A 24,618-nucleotide genomic window follows, 5' to 3' on the forward strand; every position below is an offset into this window, starting at 1 on the left:
AAATGAAATAAAATATATAAAGTACCTATACATAATAATTAATATATTAAGATTCCTTTCCCTTCTCTCTACATTCCAAGAATAACACCACTACTATATTTTAGCCTTGAAGCTAGAATTATTAATGTATATTAGATTTATTAATAACTTTCCCACTTTCACTAATTTCTATAAATACTTTCTCAAGGTTTTCTAATTTCAGTCTATAAATCTCCTGTGGATAATATGTTGATAGTTTATTACCTTCTATAAATAACAGTATTTCCACATAATGGGTCTAAATTTGCTTCATCAAGTGTCCTTTTTTAAGGACATGGTGATTTATTGCACAATTCTGCTCACATGATCCACACTATAATTTCATCAACTAAATCCAGACACAAGGAAAATAATGTATTTTCATTGAAAAAAAGATCAGAAAATCTCAACCCACCAGCCCAAAACTGCAGCATAAATCAGTCAACCAACTCAAGCCATAGGTAGAGACAGAATAACCAGAAAGAAATCAGACCTTGTAATATGCATGTGTGAGGATCAAATATGAACTACCTAAACATGTAATCACAGAAATCAATATGAAAACTGATACAAAAATGGAGTTCTAGCCAAAGCAAAAATAAAATTGCCCTGCAGAGAGGCCTCCAGCACTAAAAAAAAATACACAGGATCCCCCTGTAAACACACACACACAAAATACATATAAATGTGTATAGAAGATAATTTCCAAGAAAAAAAAGAAGATAATTTACATCAAAGAACTCATAGAAATTATAAGATATAGAAGATATTCATGCCGTTATTAAATTCAGGTGACAAAAAATACATAATAGATGATGTATTCATGATACGGTATAATTGATGTGATATGATTTGATACAATAGGTTATGGAAGAACAACCCTTCCTCTAAAAACAACTAGAAAAACTAAATACAATACCAAAAAGAAAACCTATTTGAAGGCTCAGAGAGCCACCAAGGCAATTAGGACTTGAGAAGCCAAGGTCTCAGAAAGGTAACCCAAGTAAGCCACTTTTACCGTCAAAGCGCTTGCAAATACTTTGCATGGTGTCTGAATCTGGCAAAAGAACTACAAAAATAGAGCTTCTGAAAATTCATCAGTATAAAGAGACAAAAATCAGAACCCGGGTCTCCTAAGGCAGCCAATAATTGAGTAACCAAGTTCCTAAAGAAAGAGAAGGGAGAGAAGTCTAACACATGATGGCCTTCCACCCAAGGCATTTGTTGGATGCTTACACTGCATAGGGCAAAAATCAAGAAGCTGAACATAAAGATGCTGAAAATAAAATATGAATTTGGGGCAGTCTCAAGTGCTAAGGAAGCAAAAATAAGAATTCAAGGCCTAAAGAGTGTAAGGGCCCCAGTAAACACCTCATCTGGACTCTCAGCTGGGATCCTAAAATGGCTCTATCCCAGGGACAGGGACAAACCAACATCATAAAGCCTTAGAAGGAGCACATCCTAAACTTGTAAGAACAGTTGCTAAGTTAATGAATACTGCATCCATCCTGTCTGCCTACCAGAAAATGGTGTGAGGCCTCTTTGGAGAAAGATAGTATCATCAAGAACCTCTATAATTTTTCATATATAATACTCATTTTTAAATTGAAAATAACCAGGAATTCCTAGAAATAAAAATAGACCCACAGAGGACCCACTTAGTGGAATTATACAACACAGAGTTTAAAATAAATGTGATTAATATGTTTAAGAAAATAGATGACAATATGGAGAATATTAAAGAACTGGAATTTATGAAAAATAATTAAATGGAACTTTTAAAACTGAAAAATGCAGTAATTCAAATTAAGAACTTTGCATCTGTATTTAAAAGCAGAAGAAATTGTTTGCGAACTATATGATGGGTCAGGGTAAACCACAAAGGATAAAAAATAATAACAGACAAATGACTACAAATATATCTAAAATATAGTAAAAATCTAATTTACATGTCATTGCAGTCCCAAAGAGGGAAAAGAATGAGAACATGATAGAAATATTTGAAAAGGCAAGGGCTGAGGATTTTACAAAATAAATGAAAGACATCACCATAGATTGAAGACATATTAACAAACTTCAAAAAAGACATATATATAGAAATCCATATATATACCCATCATAGTAAAACTGCTGAAAACCAAAAATAAAAACATTAAGTCAGACAACAACCAAATACTCTACAACATATTCTGTTGGTGAGGCTGTGGGAAAACGAGCACTCTCATATGTTGCTAACTAGAATACAAAATGGTACAATGCTGGGGCACCTGGGTGGCTCAGTCGGTTAAAATGTCTAACTCTTGATTTCGACTCAGGTCATGATTCAATGGTCATGGAATCAAGCCCCACATTGGGCTCCATGCTGAGTGTGGAGCCTACTTAAGATTCTCTTTCTCTCCTGCCCCTCTCTCCCATTTGCATTCCCTCTCTCTCTCTCTCTCTCTCTAATTAAAAAAAAAAAAAAAAGGTACAATGCCAGTGGAGGGGAATCTGACAAAATCTGGGAGAAGTACATGTACTTTCAGGAATCTAACCCAAAGATACAGTGGACAAAATACAAAAAGACAGATACCCTGTGCTATTCATTGCAAAAACATCTGAAAGAGCATAAAACTAGATACAAATCTGCATTAATAATGGAGCAGTTGAACAACCTGCGGTACATCCATACAATGGACTACACTGGAGCTAAAAGTGAATGGGGAATATCTCTCATAGAATAATCACTAGGATACATTAACTGGAAAAAGAAGGGTTTGTACAGTGTGTTACTGATTAAGGAATGAGAGAGGTAAAGACTATATATTTTAATTAATTTTTAAATGAAAAATGAAACCATAAAAATATAAATGATCATCTATAGGGGGAGAAAGGAAATGGGTGGAGGGGAGAGGGATATAAGTTAGAGTCAAATATAAGGGATATAAGTTATGTCAAATATAACATATTTTGTAGCTTTGATTTTACAGCCATGTAATTATTTTACACAGTAATGAAACAAGGTTTGTGTAACTTTAAAAACCTGCCAATGGGCAAATATGGCACAATTTGAGGGTCAGTGCAAATTATAACTACATTTGTATGAAATTATACCAAAATAAAAGTGAACATCATTCAAGGAAATGAGTAAAGCATTAAATTATTTTGAAAACTCCTAAGTAAAGGGAAAGAATCAGGCATTTATCTGCATTTCCTATATAAACTATCACTGGGTTACCATATAGTAGATAGAATTCTGACTAAAAAAATAAAAAATAATAGAAATTCACATTTTGGCAACCTCTAATTAATTATATGCTCTCTATACATTGAGCACCAATGGCTGCAAACATTACAAAGAGACCACCATACATCATGTGACTCATATTGACAGAACTTAATTCCACCAGTGGAGTATTTTTGCCCAAAGCATAAAACATAAAGCCTGAATCTGCACCCACCCATTACATTACTGGAAACACAGGAACCTTGGAACTGTTAGAGAAATCACAGGGATGCACTTAGCAAAGTACAGACTGTGTAAAACTACACACACACACACATACAAATGATCCTGTTTCTTTAACAAACAAACTGCACAAGATGAAAGAAATAAGTAAGGAAGGAGAGAGAGGCAGAGGGAGAAAGAGAGAAAAAAAAGACACAGGAAAACATCTATTAAAAATTTTTAGGGGCACCTGGGTGGTTCAGTCAATTAAGTGTCTGACTTCAGCTCAGGTCATGATCTCATGGTTCATGAGTTCGAGCCCCACATCAGGCTCTGCACTGACAGGTCAGAGCCTGGAGCCTACTTTGGATTCTGTGTCTCCCTCTCTGTCTCTGCCCCTCCCCCCTCGAGTTCTGTCTCTCTCTCTCAAGAATAAACATTTAAAAAAAGGAGAAAAAAAAAGAGAAAAGAAAAGGTGATCTGCAAAAAAAAAAAGTTTCTAAAAATAGGGGTACCTTGGTGGCTCAGTCAGTTGAATGTCCAACTTAAGCTCAGGTCATGATCTCACAGTTCGTGGGTTCAAGCACCATGTTGGACTTGCTGCTGTCAGCCTGTCAGCACAGAGACTGCTTCAGATCTTCTGTTATTGTATTGTAATTATGGTTTTTTTTTAATAAACCCTTAGCTGAGGATGTGGAGAAAGGAGAACTCTCATACACTGTTGATGGAAAAGCAAACTGGTGCAGCCACTGTGGAAAACAGCACGGAGCTTCCTCAAAAAGTTAAAAATAGAACTACTCTACAACCCAGCAATTGCACAACTAGGTACTTACCCAAAGGATACAAAAACACAGATTCAAAGGGATGCATGCACCTCGATGTTTATAGCAGGATACAGCAAATTATGGAATTAGCCCAAATGTCCATTCACTAATAAATGGATAAAGAAGATCTGGTATACGTATACAGTGGAATAGTACTCAGCCATCACAAAGAATTAAATCTTGCTATTTGCAAAAATGTGGTTGGAGCCAGACTGTATTATGCTAATAAGTCAAAGACAAATACGATATGATTTCACTCATATGTGAAATTTAAGAAATAAAACAGGTGAATATATGGGAAGGGGGGAAAAAGAGGGAAACAGGTCATGAGAGATTCTTAATAATAGAGAAAAAACTGAGGGTTGATAGAGGGAGGTAGGGGTGTGGGCTAAACAGGTGATGAGTATTAAGGAGGGCGCTTGTTATGATGAGCACTGAAATCAGAACTACACTATATGTTAACTAGCTTGAGCTTAAATAAAATCTTGGAAGAAAAAAATAAATTACTAAAAGACATCTGAAAATCCCCAAATATTTGGAAATTGAACAACACATGCCTAACAAACTGATGAGTGGAAGAAGTCTCAAAGGAAATTAGAATATGAAGTAGGTCAGAGAAAGACAAACACGTGTAATTTCACTCATACGTGGAATTTAAGAAAAAACAAACAAGCAAAGGTAAAAAAATGAGAGACAAATCAAGAAAAAGATTCTTAATTATAGAGAACGAAGCGATGGCTACCAGAGGGGAGGTGGTTAGGTTACCAAGGTTAGGTGACAGGGATTAAAGAGTGCACTTGCCCTGAAGAGCACAGGATGATGTATGGAAGTGTTGAATGACTATATTGTACATGTGAAACTTATATAACACTATATATAAACTAACTAGAATTATAATAAAAGCTTAAAATAAAAACAAAAACAAACAAAACAGTAAATTAAGATATATTTTAATTGATTACAATGAGAATGCAATATATCAAAATTTGTGAGATGCAGCTAAAGCAGTGCTTATACTGGGTTTCTAATGGAAACCAATTTGACAATAAATTTCATTTTAAAAAAAGAATAAGTAAATAAATAAATAAATAAATAAATAAATAAATAAAGCAGTGCTTAGACATTTCTAGCATTAAATACTAATATTAAAAAGGAAGAAAAGTCTCAAACTAAATGATCCAACTTAAGGAATAAGAGAGAGAAAATTACATCCAAAACAAATCAACTATAAGGAAAGAAATTATAAAGATAAAAACCAAAAATCAATAAAGTTGAAAACATAAAGCAAATAGAAAAAAAATCAAAGAGACCAAAATCTGATTCTTTGAAAACCTCAAAATAGTGATAAAGCTCTAGCTAGTTTGATCAAGAAAGAAAGAGAGGAGACATAAAATCAGTTTCAGGAATTAATGGAAGTCCATCACCACAGATACCATCAATATCAAAAGTTTAGTGGAGAAAATATATGGATACATTTTTCACCAATAAATCAACTTCTTAGATAAAATGAACAAATTAAATATAATAAATATAAATTAGCCTGCAGCATTTAAGCCATCCCAGCTGATACCATATGAACCAAGACAAACTGTACCTACTGAGTTCTGCCCAAATTGAAGATTTAAGTGTAGAAGAAATAATACTGTTCTAAATTGTTAAGGTTTGGGGTGGTTTATTATACAACAACAGGAAACCAGAACAAATGCTGTACTCAAACATAAGAGAAATATTTGAGTGTAATAAAATATTTACTCAAATGAAAAAAGCTAGCTCATAAAGCAAGTCAACAAATTTCAAAAAATTAACATCAGAGTATATCTGTAAAATTAATCTGTAAATCAATAACAAGAAATAATTAGAAAATCTCAAAATATTTGTAAATTTAGCATTACTCATCTAAATAACTCCTGCATAAGAGAAAAATTATAATGAAATTTATAAAATATATTTAACAAAATGATAATGAGAGAATATGACATATTAATAATATGAAATTCAGCTAATGCTGTGCTGGGTAAAATCTGTAATTTTAAATGCATCCCTTAAGGGGAAAAAGGTTAAAATTCAATTGCTTAATCAAGCTGAGAATAGAAGAAGGAGAATGAGGAGTGCCTGGATGGCTTAGTTGGTTGAGCATCTGACTTCAGCTCAGGTCATGATCTTGCGGTCTGTGAGTTCAAGCCCTGCATTGGGCTCTGTGCTGATAGCTTAGAACCTGGAGCCTGCTTCGGATTCTGTGTCTCCCTCTCTCTCTGGCCCTCCCTGCTATGATGAATATAAGAACCTAATCAAGGACATGGAAAACATATATATAATACAGAAAATAAGCAAAGCCAAATGTTGTTTCTTTGAAAAGATTAATAAAACTGATAAACCTCTGACAAGATTACTCAAGAAAAAAATGGGAAAGTTACAAATTACTATCATCAGGAATGAAAGACACAGACTTAAAAAACTGAACACACTATTATGAACAAGTTTAAGCAAGTAAATTTGAAATTTTAAATAAAGTAATTAAATTTCTAGAAAAACACTACCAAAAGTGACATAGGAAGAAAGAAATTATCCTAACAACCTAGATCTTTAAAAGAAATTAAATCTAATAATACATTCCCACAAAGAAATCTCCAGGCCCAGATATTTTCATTGGTTAATTTTTCTTGAATATTTAAGAAAGAAATAGCAACAATTTTACAAAAACTCACCTATACCCTAGGAAAAGAGAGGCTCATTTTTTTTTTCATGTCAGCATAACCTTAATACCAAAACCTGGCAGAGTTCTAACCTAAGGAATTATAAAATAATAAATTTATGTCCTTTAAAGTCACTAAGTTTGTAGCAACTTATTACAGCAATGACAAAAATCTAACATAACCCATTAATGATAAAAACTCTTACCAAACTGGGCATAGAAATGAAATCCTTAATCTGAGAGAGAGTACCCACCAAAAACTTAAGATAATTCATATATTTAACAATGAAACGTTTAAAGCTTTCTCTCTTAGACTGGGAATGAGATAAGGATGTCTTCTAGCATTATTTCTATTCAACATTGTACAGGAGTCCCTATCCATAAGACAAAGGAAAAATATTCAAAATGGAAAGAGAAAAAACAAAACTACAATTATTCACACATAAAATGACGATATGCACACAAGAAAAGAAACCAATCTGGAGACAAACTATTAGAATTAATAATTCAAGGTAAAAACACATTAACAATATACAAAGGGAGAGTCTAAGGTACTGGACATACACTGTTCTTCGATCTGGGTGTGAGTGTCTCCATTTTGTGAAAATTCACAAAGCCATTCCATTATGGCGTTGTTTTGTACTTTTATACATGTATGTTCATACTTCAGGAGAAAGATTATTGGGGGGGGAAGACACATAAAGAGGCTGCACTGAATAATGATTAGAAGTATGTACTCTAAATCTAGACTTCTTCCTGGCCCTGCCTCTCCTATCTATGCGTCCTTACGCAAGTTACTTAATTTCTCAACCCTTCAGTATCACTATCTATGGAATGAAATAACAGTATCTATCTACTAGTTTACTGAGATGATTGAGATAATACAAATAAAGTGCTCAAAACTTCCGAATGAACACTCACTAATTAATTATTAACTATTATATCCCATAGCCAAGAGACAACCCACAGACCTAACAAACAGAAGAATTCACACTAGAACAGAAGTAGTGACTCCAAAATAAGTATAATTAAAGGCTTCAAATAAATAAATAAATAAATAAATAAATAAATAGCTTCAAAGTATTTCAGAACATAAAAACAGAAATTTATGAAGGACATTTGTAAAAAAAAACAATCAATGGACTATTTAAAAGTTTTTTTTAAGTTTATTTATTTTGAGAGAGAGAGCAAGAATGCTAGCAGGAGAGGGGCAGAGAGAGGAGGAGAAAAAATCCCCACCAGGCTCCACGCTGTCAGCGCAGAGCCCAACAGCAGGGCTCAATATCACAAACTGTGAGATCATGACCTGAGCCAAAGTCAGTAATAGGACACTTAACCAACTGAGCCACCCAGGCACCACAAAAGATATTTATAGGAAAGTATAATAATTGAAATCAAATTTTAGTACATATGTTAAACAGTACATTAATTGTTGGTGAAAAGAGAATAAATTAGAAGAATTGCGGCCCCTGGGTGCTTCAGTCAGTCAAGCATCTGACCTCAGCTCAGGTCATGATCTCATGTTCATGAGTTTGAGCCCCACATCTGGATCTCTGTTGCCAGCACAGAGCCCATTTCGGATCCTCTGTCTCCTCCTCTCTCTCTGCTCCTCACGCATGCTTTTCCTCTCTTGCTCTCTCTCACTCTCTCAAAAATAAATAAGCATTAAAAAATAATAATAACATTTAAAACATAAGTTAGAAGAATAGTCTGAAGAAAAAGCCTAAATGAAACAAGAAAGATAATAAATTTAAACAATAAACGAAAGCCATGGAAGCTAGATTTAGATGCTCCATATTATATCTAATCAGAATTCCAGATGGAGAGACTAGAGAGAATAGGGAACAGGTAATGGCTATTCTCATTATACCAAGATTTTTCAAGAGCAGAAGAAAGGTTTGATTTCTTAAATGAAGAGACATACTGGGTCCCAAGCAGTACAAACAAAGGTAAATTCATGCCAAAATATCATTTGAAACTGCAGAACATCAGTAGTAAAAGAAAGCCATAAAAGCTCCCAAGGAAAAAGATTTCCTAGAATAGAAAGATAATCACGCTGACATAAATTCTAATCAGCCACAATAGATGCTGTGGCATGCCGGAAGCGGCCTGCACCAGCTCAAAAAGCTGGTTGTCATATTTCCAGGAATCCTGTCAGACACTCACTATGGCAGTAGCTTGACATCACCACAGTGGGAATATTTATACCATAGAAATTGACAAATGCTACAAATCAGGGTTCTTTCCTCAACATCCAGAAAATATTTACCAAAACGTTACTGAATAATCCCAGAGATGATAAAAATCTCCAAAATATTGATGGAATATAGATCCTAATATCTTATATTATGTCACCCCATCATTTGAGACAGAGGGGAAAAGAAAATATTTCCAACCTGAAACTAAAAATATCTTTAATCCACAGACCTGTGCCAAAAGAAATACTACAAGCTATACTTGGGTAGGAAAAAAATAAACCCAGAGCTAAGGAATAAACAAATTAGTACCCTGTGTCCTTAAATGCAAACAAGTATTAACTATAAAGGGGTATAAATAATTAAATTTATGTTTAAAAAGAATGTGGAATTGGGGTACCTGAGTGCTCAGTCAGTTGAATGTCTGACTCTTGATTTTGGCTCAGGTCATGATCTGACGGTTCGTGAGATGGAGACCCCAGTCGGGCTCTCTGCTGACAGTGTGAAGCCTGCTTGGGATTCTCTCTCTCTCCCTCTGTCTCTACCTCTCCCCCACTTGTGTGTGTGTGTGTGTGTGTGTGTGTGTGTGTGTGTGTCCCTCCCTCTCTCTCTCTCTCTCAAAAATAAATAAACTTTAAAAAAAAATACAGTGTGGAATCAAAGTAGTGCTCATCAACAACATGAAGAAAACAGTAACAGTAGTCAAGGAGATGTTGGAGCAATGTTTATTTTTTTAATCTTTTTTTAATGTTTATTTTTTAGACAGAGAAAGAGTGAGCAGGGAAGGGGCTGAAAGGGGGAGGGAGAGAGGGAGGGAGAGAGGAAGAGAGGGAAAGAAAGAATCCCAAGCAGGCTTCTCGCTGACTGGGACTCAATCTCACAAACCATGAGATCATGACCTGAGCCAAAATCAAGAGTTGGGTGTCCAACCAACTGAGCCACCCAGGCGCCCCATGGAGAGATGTTTAATAGACTAAAACTTTTGTGTTATTAAGGAAGAAGATAACGCAACTGATTAATTTTTAGACTTTGTTATAAAAACATAGTTTAGTTTATTTGAGGATGCATTGGAGATAGCCTGACACATATTAAGCGCATGCTTAATATATATTTGCGGCATCTACCACCAAAGGAATTAAATCTTTCTTATTTTCCTTGAGTTGGAAAATAGCACTGCAGAAAAAAAAATGAAGAATTAAATACACCATAGTCTGTACAAGTACAAAACAACATTAAGACTTGCTACTCATTATAGTCAAGAGAGATATGGACCTAACATTTAACATCACAACCATCTGGGCATGAAGTTATGATAACATGCAATCTTGGTCATCTGTATTCAGTTTCAACTTGTTCTATTCCTCTGCCTCGTCTATGTCTCTAAGATGGACTGCAAGAGCCTACTACTCCTTTAGACCTCTCAAAACAAAATAGTTCTCAGAATATCATTGATCTGTTTTTTTTTTCTTTATCAAATATATTTTAAGTAATTCTATACAGGGTGAGAATTTTTGGCATTGCTTATCAATTCCCATTCAAGATGTACAGAAATATAATTGTCTCTGTGCCAGACTCTGATAACATGAATTCCCCTGGTCAATTATTCTTTCCTGGAATTATACATTTAGTAATGCTAAGATTGAAACAGGATCTAGAGATAAAAACACTTGGGGAGTAGGATACAAAGGGAGAAATTGCTTTCAAGTGGATTTGATTAATTCCCTTATAAATCATTTTTGTTTTTTTTTTTTTAACTTTCACACAGAAGATAAATTTGCTACAAGATATACCATCACCAAGAAAGAAATGCAGGGTAATAGACAACATCGGCCTACAGTCACTCTGAATTCTGATTTCCTCTTATGAATTTTCTCATCTCCTTTATAATGCCTTTAAAGTATACTTAATAATATTAAATATAAATAGACTGAAAAGTTCTCACTGAAGGCATCAGCTACTACACTGTCCTTGCCCTATCCAGCAGTTCCTTACGACCAGGGTGACCCAGTTTGCCTGGGAATACTCCCAACATACGACTCTTGTCTGGCATAAGTATTAATAATGCCTTGTTGCACACGCAGAGGTGTCCTCATTTAGACAATAAATTTTATGGTCACCCTCCTTATGAGCACACAGTTATGACTCTCCCAGATGAAGTGTAGAGGGAAGTAGATGAATATTACTGAGTGCTCACTTTGATTAAGTAAGGTAGTCACCAGGTTAGGCTGTGTAAGTTATTTCAGTAACATCTCAGTACTACCGTAGGAGGTGAGTAATATTTATTACTAACATAGAGATGAGGAAAGTACTGTTCACAGGGTATGAAGTGGCCACAAAGCTATATATCTGATGAGTGGCTAAGTAAGGATCAGAATCCAGGTCCAAAGTTAAACCAGTGCTCTTCCTCCTGCACCATCTTCCCAATGAAAGGAAAATGGATCAGAATGTCAGTATCTACCCCTGTGAGATTTGGAAAATCTGTCAGTGCTCCTTACCAGAAGTCAAAGGCAGCAGGCATTCATTGGAATGCAGTTCTGGGTGGCCATCTGTGGGAGACAGAGTGCAAAGATGCCCACAACCAATCTCTCTTGTCCCACACCACACCTCTTATGCAGCAGGTGGAGTCCGTTGCCCCTCCCTTAAATCTGGGATGGTCCTGTGACTGGCTTTGATCAATACAATGCAGTAAACTTGAAACTGCCAGGTCCAAGCCTAGGTCTTAAGCTTGGAAGCTTCCCTTTTGCTTTCTTGCTACCTTGAGTGACCACATAAAGAACTCCAAGCTATCCTAATGGAAAAAGAAAGCACATGAAGAGAAAGGTCAGGTGGAGGAAAACCAAAGCAACCCAGCTGACAGGCACCCCCAAGGCTCCCAACATGTGAGTGAGGCCATCTTGGACTTACAGCCTCTCCCAGCCCCAGATCAACATAGCTGCTTAAGTGAGCTTGGCCATCTCTGCGGAGTCCTGTCAGGATTTTCTGACCCATAGAATTGTAAGCAATCAATGAGCATTGCTTTAAGATCCTGAGATTTGAGGAGGTTTTTGATGCAGCAATAGATACCTGATAAACCATCTCTTTCCCCACCTCTTTATCTCTATCACTCAACCACACACCAGATCTCATCTTTCTGGGTCTTTTAGAAAGCCAGGAAATGACGCCCAGGTAGGAAAGGGCTGACCTGGAAACAAAATGGACCAGTAGACTTACCTCCTGTCAACATTTCCCAAGCCAACGCTGACCCACTTCCACTTTGTTTTTGCCTCAGAAAAAATTCTAAGAATTTCCCCCATTTCTGCTTTATTTTTCCGCATCTCTACCTCATAATTTTAAGACGACTATCATATCCAGTTTTGTTCTTTCCTCAAGGAACCTAAAATCACAATTTTTATATGGCTATTTTTTAGCCTGAGGAAGATCTGTAAATATGTGTATATTTATGTGTGCATGTACTGGTTTTCATTTATATTTCTTAGGTCTCAACTAAGTCAAAATTACATTTAATTCTATACACGGTTGAATCATACAAGATAAATGTCTGATCTCTTTATTTATCTCTCAGTGCCAAGTAATAATGTACCAATTTCCAACAAGAAGCCCCTTTATTTCTCTATAAAAAAATTCTTTAATCCAATTTGATTCATTCAGTAGTCACAATATGAATATGGTACATTGACCTGAAGAGCTTATTCAGTATTTTTAAGAGATCTCAACTGTTACCAATGGCAACGAGAGAATAAGCTTGACATCTCAGACTATAAAAACCTTAGAGTCCATCTATAAGATGAGCCCAGCAGAGAACTGGGAGGTTTATGACATTTTAATCATTGATAATTTTGGTTGTTGCTGATGAGAAGACTTTTTAATGTGAGGAACTTGGAAAGGGTTCCAAGGACAGTTGCCAAGGTAATTAAAACAGCCTTGTAAATTGGTTTGAAGAATATGCCAGGCTATCAAAATGACCATAAGCCTATCTGACCCTCCTCCCCACCCTGGCCACCCCATCTATTCATCAGATGTTCTCAGCCTTAATTGAAATTGACAACACAATGATGACAAAAATGTGCCATGGCTCATGCAGCACACACTACTTCATAATCCCATAGAGAATGTGACACTAAATAATGAGATAGATCATTTATACCCTGCCAACTCCTGAAAGTTTTAGGTAGCTTATGTTAAAAATGCAGTAAGAATAATGCACAAAATTAATATAAGGCAAAGCCAGCCTTGAGTATTTTAAAATTTATAAGAGATGAAGTAAAAAGAGTAGAAATTAACCCCCCCAAAATGCTAAATGATGAAACACAGGACATATGGATATAACTATAGCCTTGACTACATAGAATGGAAGAGAGGTGGTGGAAGGAGAAGTGAAAATACACTCATAGTGAGATGTCATGGGGAGATGGAAGGAAGACAAAGTAGAGGCAGAGTACCAAAATACTCTTGGTTCCAGTCTCCATAAAGTGCACTCTTGTAAAACTTTGAAGTGTCTCATTTAATCTTCACAGGAGTTGATGAAAAAATGGAGACCCAGAACCCTAGTGACTTATCAAAGGCTCACAACCAGAAAGTGATGAAACAATTATGTCCAAATTAAAGCTGTATGACTCCAAAGCCAACACTCCTTCGGCCCAAACATTCTCAGTCAACAAGGAATTCATTCAAGGGCACAAAGCAATACGATAAATAGTTTCATGCAAAGCAATTCTTTCACCCATGCAAAGGTATTCCTTATGGGTCTATTTTCAGAGGACAAGTATGCTTCAGTGGTAAGACATTTGTATACAGTTGTTAAGGGCACAGGATACAGAGTAAGCAAAGAAAATTTGAATCCCAGTAGCATCACATCCTAGCTGTGTGACCTTTATCAATTTACTACACCTCTTGTAGCTTTAGTTTCCCTGTCAGAAAAGTGGGGACCATTATGCCTCATTGACTGAATGGTGAAGGGATGACCTAAAATAACGCGATGCTAAGTGTTTGGCAGAGAGTTCTGAACACAGTAGAACATAATAAATGTAGACTATAATAATCTCTCTCTTCTCATCCTTATAACTATGGTTATTAAGATGGCCATGATTTTACTGAAGTATTTATGGGTAAAATGACATGTACTCTGGGATTTACTTCAAAACACTTTAGCTTACTTAAATAGGGGAGTGAGGGGAGTATTATATGATAATAGAGAAAACAAGACCAACAGATGTTTGTGACTATTGAAATTAGATGGAACTGGTACATTGGGTTCATTATACTATTCTCTCTACTTTTGTGTGTATTTGAAATTTCTCACAGTAAAAAGCTTTGAAAAATGTTCATGGTTAGTACCCAAAGAACACCTATGTGGTTGAAAATTGCCAGGACTAAAGGCTAAGAAGATACGACTGAATTCTAGAGAAGACTGGCCTTTTCTCAGAAGGCCTTGTGGATCTGCTCCGGACCTGGATTGAGGACACTCTTATTAAACCCAAGCTGTGCAGCATGAAATTGGAAAGGGATGACCTTGTCCTTCAAAAGTTTAAGGACAAAATTTACCAATCTCCAGAGCTAAAGCTGATCATTTTCCCAACACCATCACCTTGGTTTACCTTCCTCCCATTTGCATCCATTGGTATTATCCAGCACTTTTATCCTTTCTGTTCGTACTATGGACTCCTCCCCGCAATAGGAACAGCTTCCCTGTTCCTTTAAACTTCCTTCTACCTGCCTGGGATTATAGCAAAAGTCTCTAAAGCTGGCCTTCTCCAAAAGTCCTGCAAATGATTTTTTCTCCATGGCTTTGAATGGCCCGATTTGCAACGCATTTCCTGAGTTAAATAAAATAGCATTTTTTAAGGCCTAGGTGCTTTTAAGAAGGAAAACACATTGTTATCCATCTGTATAAATTAATTATAAATTAAGTAGCATGAGATTCCAGAGTGTGGGGATTGTGGGAAGGAGAACATATTCAGAAAGAGGAGGTCATACTGAGAGACAAATTTCACAATTTAGTTCTACTATGTTTCCCAAAGAACTGTCTTATGTCTATATCCTGTAGTCCTGCTCCTTACCAAGACTTACCTGTGCACTGTCACAGGTAGCCACTTTCTGTTTTCTAAGCTAGAGAATAATGACCAACTTATGCTTGGTAAGGTAGAAACGACTAATACAGTATACATGACAAGATGGGAACCTCCTAGGGAGACATTCAGTCCATGTAGAAAAAACATGGACCTTAGAATCACAGTGCCTTAAGAGGGGCGCCTGGGTGGCTCAGTCAGTAATGATCAGGTGATGATCTCACGGTCTGTGAGTTTGAGCCCAGCATCGGGCTCTGTGCTGACAAGCTCGGAGCCTGGAGCCTGCTTCGGATTCTGTGTCTCCCTCTCTCTGCCCCTCCCCCATTTACACCTCTGTCTCTCTCTCTCTCTCTTTCTCTCTCTCTCTCTCTCTCTCTCTTTCAAAAATAAATAAAAGTTAAAAAAAAAAATTGGGGCACCTGGGTGGCTCAGTCGGTTGAGCGTCTGACTTCGGCTCAGGTCATGATCTCGTGGTCCGGGTTCGAGGCCCACGTTGGGCTCTGTGCTGACGGCTTGGTGCCTGCTTCGGATTCTGTGTCTCCCTCTCTCTCTGCCCCTCCCCCACTCATGCTATGTCTCTCTCTCTGTCAAAAATAAATAAACATTAAAAAATTTTTTTTAAGTTAAAAAAATTTTAAAAAAAAAGAAGCACAGTGTCTAAGAAAAGTAAAAAACAACTGGTCCTCTATTTCATTCATCAGTGCCATAAGATAAAATTTTAGGGGCGCCTGGGTGGCTCAGTCGGTTAAGTGTCTGACTCTTGATTTCAGTTCAGGTCATGATCTCACAGTTTGTGGGTTCAAGCCCCACACTGGGCTCTGTCCTGACAGTGCAGAGCTTTCTTAGGATTCTCTCTCTCTCTCTCTCTCTCTCTCTCTCTCTCCCTCCCCCACTCACTTGTGCTCTCTCTCTCTCTCAAATAAAATAAAAAAGTAAAATGCTAGACTTGTATTTATGCTATTAAAAATCATCTGTGCATTTGTTTTCTGAAATTGATTGCACTATGAAGGTACAACCAACCCTTGACCAGCTAACTTTACCTCTTCTTTTAACAATATCAATGTTTCACTATATAGCCACATGGAATTCATCTTAACAAAGTAGAATTTAACATATCAGTTCCATTTAGCATTTTCTCACAAGTATGAATAGTGACAGCACCAGTATTTCTAGAACCTTTGTAGTGAATTGCAGCCAATAGAATAGTCTCATTGTTTTGGTTTCACCAAATTCTGCAATTTACTCAGTTGTTCTCTCTGGCCCTTTGCATAAGTAGATTGAAGATATTTGTCTCCACTTAAATTCTTTTGTGAAACTTGAAATTACTTTCAGTATTAGTGGTATTTTTCTTTGAGAAATCAGCAGCTAAATAACAAAGAAAAAATTTAGCTAAACATCATCTTACAGATTTCACCCAAAAAAAGGGGGGTTATTTATTTATTACCAATCCAACCTACCCATTCTCTATCTCTTTTTTAGACAGAAGCCATAAAAGGTCAAGTGAAAGCATTGTATTAAGAAACAATGGAGCTCAGACTTAAAGCACACATGGCCAAAGGTGCTGCAAACCAGGGATTGGGAGATTAGAGGCAGTGAATAATAATTCTTCAGGTCTTGCAAGAAAAAATGGCATCCAACAAACCAAAAAGCAGACTCAACTATGGAAAACAAACTGATGGTTACCAGAGGAGAGGTGGATCCCGGCGGGGGGGAGATGGGTGAAAGAGGTGAAGGGGATTAAAGAGTACACTTACCTTGATGAGCACTGAGTAATATATGGAATTGCTGAATCACTATAGTGTACACCCAAAACAAATAAGATACTGTATGTTAACTAAATGGAAATTAAAATAATTTTTAATGGCATCCAATTAAAATATATTGCAAAAAGTGGGAGAGAAAAATAATGGAAAGAGTAATAAAATGGATAAGACAGAGCCTGAAGAATTTTGGTGGAAAAAGTACTGTATGGATGCCTAATGACTGGGAAAGTGGAGTATTTCCTGAAGCGGAAGGGATTTACTGACAATGCTGAAAATACTTGGGAACCTGAAGAAAATTTAGATTGTCCAGAGTTAATTGAAGCATTTCTTAATTCTCAAAAAGGAGATACAAAAAGAAAACCTTTATCTGACAGTGAATCTAACGACAGCAAATCAAAGAAAAGAGATGCCACTGATAATCCAAGGCTTTACCGGAGGTCTTGACCTAAACAAAAAATTAGTGCCGTAGACAGCAGTGGTGAATTAATGTTTGTCATAACATGGCAATATTGAGATGAGGCACAGCTGGCCAAAGAGGCAAATATGATGTATCCTTGAATTGTAAATGCTTTTTATGAACTGAGACTAACTCAGCATCTATTTAAATTCCAGTTAGTTAACATACAGTATAATATTAGTTTCAGGGATAGAATTGAGTGATTCATCACTTACATACAACACCCAGTGCTCATCTCAACAAGTGCCCTCCTTAATGCCCATCACCTATTTAACCTATTCCCCCACCCACCTCCCCTCCAGTAACCATCAGTTTGTTGTCTATAGTTAAAAGTCTGCCTCATGGTTTGCTTCTCTCTTTTTTTCCCTTATGTTTATCTGCTTTGTTTCTCAAATTCCACACATGAGTGAAATCATATGGTGTTTGTCTTTCTCTGAATGGCTTATTTTGCTTAGCATAATACTCTCTAGCTCCATCCATGTCATTGCAAATGCCAAGTTTTGGTTCTTTTTGATGACTGAGAAATATTCCATTATGAATATATTATATATATATATATATATATATATATATATATATATATACACACACACACACACACGAGTATATATGCACACATACACACATATTATATATATATACTCGTGTGTGTGTATATATATATATGTGTGTGTGTGTGTGTATATATATATATATATATATATATATTCCATTGTGTGGTATATATACAACATCTTTATCCATTCATCAGTCAATGGACATTTGGGTTCTTTCTTTAAATTGGCTATTGTTGATAATACTGCCATAAACACTGGGATGCATGTGTTCCTTCCAATTACTATTTTTGTATCCTTTGGATAAATACCTAGTAATGCAATTGTTGGATTGTAGAATAGTTCTATTTTTAACTTTTTGAGAAATCTCCATACTGTTTTCCAGAGTGGCTACACCAGTTTGTATTCCCACCAACAACATAGAGCATTCCCCTTTCCCACATACTCACCAACACCTGTTGTTTCTTGAGTTATTGATATTTGACACTCTGACAGGTGTGAGGTGGTATCTCACTGTAGTTTTGATTTGTATTTCCCTGATGATGAGTAATGCGGAGCATCTTTTCATGTGTCTGTTGGCCACCTGTGTCTTCTTTGGAAAAATGTCTATTCATGTCTTCTGCCCATATTTTAAGTGGATTATTTGTTTTTTGAGTGTCGAGTTTGATAAGTTCTTTATAGACTTTGGATAATAACCCCTTAACAGATATGTCATTTCTAATATCTTCTCCCATTCCAAAGGTTGTCTTTTAGATTTGTTGAATGTCTGGGACACAAGAGGGGACATTTTTTAAAATATAATTTATGGTCAAATTGGCTTCCATACAACACCCAGTGCTCATTCCAACAAGTGCCCTCCTCAGTGCCCATCACCCACTTTCCCCTCTCCCCCACTCCCCCCCCCCATCAACCCTCAGTTTGTTCTCTGTATTCAAGAGTAACAGGGGAAATTATTCACTCTTCTGGGAGTGCTTCCCTGAGAGCAGCAAGCATGGAGGCCCCTCACTGAGGACAAAGTAACTGGCTGGTGCCAGTTGAATGTTTGTGTCCCATACATTTTTCAGATCACTATTTTCATGCTGTCTGCCTCTGGGTTGCTTGCCTGTCTGGAGGAGTGCAGTGCAATTTGGGTTCTATCCCAGCCAAGCCTGCTGAATTTTAAAACTCTAAATTTCAGAGACATGCTGTGGCTGGGGTCTGTGCTGATCTCCTGGGGAAGGGTCTCACTGTGCAGGGACTGATGCAGGTTTGACCGAGAAGGGCAGTGGCACCAAAATGCAGGGGTGTGGGATTTGCAGCAAAGCAGGCTAAACAGTCAGTGTCTCAGCACCCCAGCAGGTGTCTCTGGGCCCATGCTGAGGGACGGTGGGGGGAGGGGGGGGGCACGGTGGGAGTGGCACCCTCTGGCTCTGTTGTCCCCAGAGAAGGGTCTCTACAAAAGCCACCTCTCACAGATGTACTCTAAGAAGAGTGACAGTCTCTCCCCATGTGCCTTAGGAAACCCTCAGATGGCGCCATCTGCCGTGGCATTGCTTGCCTGCCTTCTCTCCAGGAAAAGGATAGCACCCTCAGAGCTCTATCCCAGCCAAGCCCTCAGACCCCTAAAACTCCAGTCTTAGGAGCCCCACTGGTTGCAAAAACTCAAAGATCAGCCCCTCTCATTCTTTCAGACAATGGTTTTGGGGAAGCGTTCTCCTTGTGTGTATCCACTCCACTCTCTCTTGTCTTTCTCTGTGACCGGGGTCCCCTCCCCTCTGCAGCACCTGCAATCTGTTTCTCCCCTAAACCACATCTTTCCATATCCTACATTCCTGTATGTAGATTCTTCTCTCCCTCTAGTTGTGCAGTTTGTTCTTTCAATCCTCAGATTGATTTCTTGGGTATGCAGAATGATTTGATATTTGCCTAGCAGTGTTTGAAAGACAAGGCAAGCCTAGAGTTAGTCCTCCTACTACACCACCATCTTATCTCTCTGTCTAGCACTGGTTACTTTGAATAAATACTGTCTGCGTTTTTTTTATCAGAAAAGAATATTTGAGATCATGTGTTATTTTGACCATTATATTATCACTTGAGGCCATATATTATTTCCTTTGCATTAGAGAACAGCTTTTCTAAATGTTGGTGGAAATCCCCATAGTTATTACTCAATCAGAATTTGTATTTAACTCCTATATGCCTAAGGACCATTCTGGATTTTTTGTTATTTGGGGTTTTTTCGTGTGTATATATAACACATATATAAATGGTTTTCTTTTCCTTTTCTTTCTCTTTCTCTTTCTTTCTTTCTTTCTTTTTCTTTCTTTCTTTCCTTCCTTCAACATTCACCAAAACAAAACAGAATTTCATAACCATGGATAAGCCCATGTTTCTTGGATGCCATCATTTTGAGCAACCTAAGAAATAAGTCACTTCAAGTTAAATTGAAATTTTTCCTAAAGCCCTAAACTTTCAAATTAAATAGATAATTTTATAACTAATTGGATAATTTAAATATAAAGTAAATGATTTAAATTGGACAATTAGGCTCTTTCCATAATGTGGCTATTGTTGAAAGTGCTGCTATAAACATTGGGGTACAAGTGCCCCTATGCATCAGCACTCCTATATCCCTTGGGTGGTTTATATACACAATGGAATACTACATGGCATTGAGAAAGAATGAAATATGGCCTTTTGTAGCAACGTGGATGGAACTGGAGAGTGTCATGCTAAGTGAAATAAGTCATACAGAGAAAGACAGATACCATATGTGTTCAGTCTTATGTGGATCCTGAGAAACTTAACAGAAGACCATGGGGGAGGGGAAGGGAAAAAAAAAAACGGTTAGAGAGGGAGAGAGCCAAAACATAAGAGACTCTTAAAAACTGAGAACAGGGGCGCCTACGTGGCTCAGTTGGTTGAGCGTCCGACTTCAGCTCGGGTCATGATCTCACAGCTGGTGAGTTCGAGCCCCACGTCGGGCTCTGTGCTGACAGCTCAGAGCCTGGAGCCTGCTTTCGATTCTGTGCCTCCCTCTCTGTCTCTCTGCTTCTCCCCCATTCATGCTCTCTCTCTCTCTCTCTCAAAAATAAATAAACATTAAAAAAAAAAAAAGAAAAAAAAAAACTGAGAACAAACTGAGGGTTGATGGGGGGTGGGAGGGAGGGGAGGGCGGGTGATGGGTATTGAAGAGGGCACCTGTTGGGACGAGCACTGGGTGTTGTATGGAAACCAATTTGACAATAAATTTCATATTTAAAAAAATAAATTGGACAATTTGAAAGCAGCCATATCAGAATCCATATCCATATTTTATTTGCAAAAGCCCTGAAAGACTAACAACAACCTCCCCACCCAAATGAGGAAACTAGAGAAGTCCTGGTGTGTTGTAATTAGGTAAGCAAAGTTAGGTAAATGGACTTTTGTATTATTTTATTATTTCATTTTATTTTATTTTTAGTTAAATGGACATTTTTGAGATTCCTCCTGGTGAACCATTACTTTACACGTTGAAATGCCTAAAAGAGATTGACTAAATGTGTCTAAATGCAACTAAATGGGACTAAAAGGTCATGATTCAAGGAATGCCTAAAACTTCATTCTTGGAAACCTAATGATAATCAGATGGTTAAAGATGTCAGCAATTTAGGACCTGCTGCAATAAATGGGTGAACAGGCTTCTGTAATCTTAATCCTTGACCTGCATGTGTTTTCTTTATCCCAACTCCTTTTTTACATGTAGGCTCAATCTTCTCAGTATTTGGGTTACTGAGTTCTGCTTCCTAGCAGAAGCTAGGAAAAAAACAATAACTTTGTAGTAATCAGAATGTTATCCAACTGCATATTACTTACTTTAGTGTACACAGTACTCAATAAACAGTTTTATTTTCAAAAAGAAAAAGAAAAAAGAAACAATGTTTTCTTCCCTACAAACTCTAGATAAATTATTAGTCCTTCTCTTTTTTCCTCACAGATAGAACTGAAGCCCAGAGATATTCATATCTATTCCCTTACTCTGAAATTACCTACGTAACTTGCTTGTGATTGAAAGCTTTCCAAAAACCATTTGGGTCTCCGTGCATCACTCTAGTGACCACATGTTAATTCTAGTAACTAGACTGCAGCCAACACACGTCACACATGTGTTTCCCCTGCCGCCAGTCTTTCACGCCCACACCTTATTACTAAAGCAATTTAAAGACCTGTATTCTGAAACGATAAAACAATTCTTTTCATGTTATTTTTCGCTTCTAGATTTCTCACTTCAGTTGAATGGGACATGCTTACACCACTAACCAGACTGATGACCCACCTTGTGCTGCCCCATCTGTGTATGTGTAGACTCTCTTGGTCCACTGAACAGCCTTTGGCTGCAGTTGTTCACTGACCTGTCTATTGCCCCTTTCAGATCAGGAGTTTCTTTAAGGCAAGAATCATCTCTCGTATGCCTCTAAGTCCCTAATCATCTGGCACAATGCCTGGCACACAGGAAATGCTCAAAAGTTAGTGTTGAATGAACACGTGACACATACAATATACTGTCCTATGAGTAAAACCATGTCTGATACACAGAGGAAATTTCATATCAACTTTGACATGCTTTTTTTTTTCTCTTCTTCTTCTCTTTTTTAAGTAGGGCCCATGCCCAACATGGGGCTTGAACTGATGACTCCAAGATTAAGAGTTGTATGCTCTGCTAACTGAGCCAGCCTGACACTCCAATATTCTCAACTATAACTGTTATGTGTCTAAATGCGGATTTAAAGTATGTATATATATTACATATATATGTAAATATATATGAAATATATGTACTAATTAGTAATATGTATAATTAGTAATATATTTGTATATAAATATAAAATAATGTATACTAATACATATAACTATATATGCGTGTGTGTGTATGTGTATATATACATACTCAGCCCTTTGCATCTGTCTTTCATTCTAGGAAATATCCTTTATTTCTCTGAGTATATCCTTCATTCTATTTCTCATTCCATGAGATTATATTTTCTCCTAAAACTCCTACTAATCAAATGTTACAACTTCTATATCTGTTCTCTCTTAACTGCATATTCATAGATTTATCCATTTATTCGATTTATTTATCTCTATCTCTTTGTGCTGTGTTCTAAGAGAAATTTCTTTAGCTTGAGTGCTCAGCTGTATCCATTGGTTCATGCACTAAATTTTTTCCCAGTACTATATTTCTATTGAGGTAATTTACATACAGTGACATGTACAAGTTTTAAGTATAGTTCAATGAGTTTTAGCAAATGTATATAGCTATCTTTCATGAAAGATCTCAATTTATTGTTACCTACAAATCCATCCTGAAAAAAATGAATAATTGAACTTCAGGAAAAAGAAAATGGAGTTCAGAGGAATAAATAGCCATATGAAGTATTACAAAAATGTATTCTTAAATCTAAAGAATCGTTTGTTAAAATATTCAAAATAATCTGACACTAAACTCCAGTTAAAATCAACGCAGGAATGAGCAAAGAGGAGGAAGCAGAAGACAAATGCATACTACATTTTTTATTGTTTTAACGGAAGGCTATATAGACCCTAATTAACTCTATACATAAGAACAATACATGTAAAGGTTTGTGTTAAATTTTAAGAATAATCCCAGTAGAGTAACAACAACAACAAAAAAAAAAGTGGATAATCAGAGCATTTTGGTAGGTCCATTGTGAGAAGGTAATATCTGAACTCAAACTGAAAGGGTGAGAACATCTTACCAGGCAAAGTGGGGAAAGAATATTTCAGACAGAGGAAAAAGCATGTGCAAAGGACCAGAGGCAGCAAAGAGATTGGCATGTCTGAGGAACAGAAAAGAGACCAGTAGAGCTGGAGCTCTGAGAAGAGTGAGAAAGAAGCAGTTAGATCTGAAAGGTAGGAAAGAGGCACCATGCAAGGCCTTTAGACAATTTCAAAGGTTTGGATTTTATTCTAAGTTCTGAGGGAAGCCTTTGAAGTGTTTTAAGCAAGGGACTGATTAATGTTTTTATGAAACCATTATGGAGAACAAGTTACAGAGGAAGAAAACTGGAATTCCGGAGAGTAGGTCAGAGGCAATGGGGACTGGGCTAGGAGACGGCGACGGTGACAGAACAAAGTGGAGGAACTGGGGGAATATTTTAGAGGGAACACTGACAATCCCTGCCTGGATATCCCCGGATATGAGGGGTGACGGAGAGGAGAAAACTGAAGATGTCTCTCAGGCTTCTTGTTTTCACAGAAAAGCTGTTTTATAAGTAGGTGAATGGCTTTCATAACTGGGTGGCCCTCACTGGGCTAGGAAAGGACTCCATCTGAGAAGAGAACAGGGAGTGGGGTGGAAAACCCCTGCCCTATCTCAAACCGTGAAGAGGCAGATGCCCTATTAGATGTCCAAGTGCAGGTGTCGTGCACAGACAATACACAAACCTGGCATTGCTGAACGGTTCAGTGATCTTCAAACACAGGGGACTGGTGAGATGATCTCGGAGAGAGTGCATGGATGCAGAAAGCCCAGGGTGGACAACCACGCTTTCCAAATGCCAGCAAGTGAACAAGAAAAGGAGAGGCACAAAAGATGCTAAGGAACAGCTGCCAGAAGGAGGAAGGTAAATCTCTGTACATCAAAT

The 24,618-nt window shown here is 37.1% G+C and overlaps 1 protein-coding gene and 1 pseudogene across 8 annotated transcripts in view; one reads left to right on the forward strand and one right to left on the reverse strand.

Annotated features, from left to right (window-relative positions):
• Positions 1–24,618, reverse strand: part of LOC144612792 (uncharacterized) — a 240,230-nt gene that overhangs the window by 194,181 nt on the left and 21,431 nt on the right. The window lies entirely within an intron of this gene.
• On the forward strand, positions 17,082–17,644 carry LOC132684212 (chromobox protein homolog 3 pseudogene; annotated as a pseudogene).

The sequence above is a fragment of the Panthera onca genome, chromosome C2 (genome assembly GCF_046562875.1).
Source record: "Panthera onca isolate mPanOnc1 chromosome C2, mPanOnc1 haplotype 2, whole genome shotgun sequence".
Taxonomy (NCBI): domain Eukaryota; kingdom Metazoa; phylum Chordata; class Mammalia; order Carnivora; family Felidae; genus Panthera; species Panthera onca.